Genomic DNA, 747 nt, shown 5'->3' with positions numbered 1-747 from the left:
CTTCACTTAGGATAATGGTGAAATATCTCCAGTTCCCTCCAAGTTGCTGCAAAATATATTATTTCATTCCTTTTTATGGCTGACTAGTACTTCATGTGAGTATTGATATGTGAGATACTGTTGTTTTCATCATGTTGAATGATACCTACAGTTGCTTTGTTTTCTTCCTTGTGTTACTGTTATATGAGTTGTGAGCTTTAACTTTTGTATGTTTTTATAATCCTAGGTATTGATTGTTCTTTTCCATGTATAGAGCACTTTTAAGGATATCCTGTAGGAGAGGTCTAGTGGTGACAATCTCCCTCAGTGTTTGCTTGTCTGGGAAAGACTTTATTTCTCCTTCATTTATGAAACTTAGCTTTACAGAATATAAAATTCTTGTTTGGCAGTTATTCTGCTTAAGAAAGCTAAAGTAGGACCCCAATCTCTTCTGGCTTGAAGGGTCTCTGCTAAGAGATCTGCTGTTAGTCTGATGGTTTTTCCTTTGTAAGTAACTTGTTGCTTTTGTCTTACAGCTAGTATGATTTTCTCCTTTATTTTGACTTTGATCAGGCTGATGATTACATGTCTTGGTAATGTTCTATTTGCTGCGGATCTTCTAGGCATTCGATGCCTGTCTTGTATCTGGTATCCAGACCTCTAGCGATACCAGATGTCTTTTTTACAGAATGTGTTTTGTTCTTTTAGGTAGATGCCCAGTAATGGGATTGCTGGGTCAAATGGTAGTTCTACTTATATCTCTTTGAG

Source organism: Propithecus coquereli, unplaced genomic scaffold (genome assembly GCF_000956105.1).
Source record: "Propithecus coquereli isolate 6110/MARCELLA unplaced genomic scaffold, Pcoq_1.0 Scaffold86, whole genome shotgun sequence".
NCBI classification, from domain to species: Eukaryota; Metazoa; Chordata; class Mammalia; order Primates; family Indriidae; genus Propithecus; species Propithecus coquereli.
The sequence above is the reverse complement of the archived record's forward strand: the minus strand, read 5'-3'. Positions refer to the sequence as shown.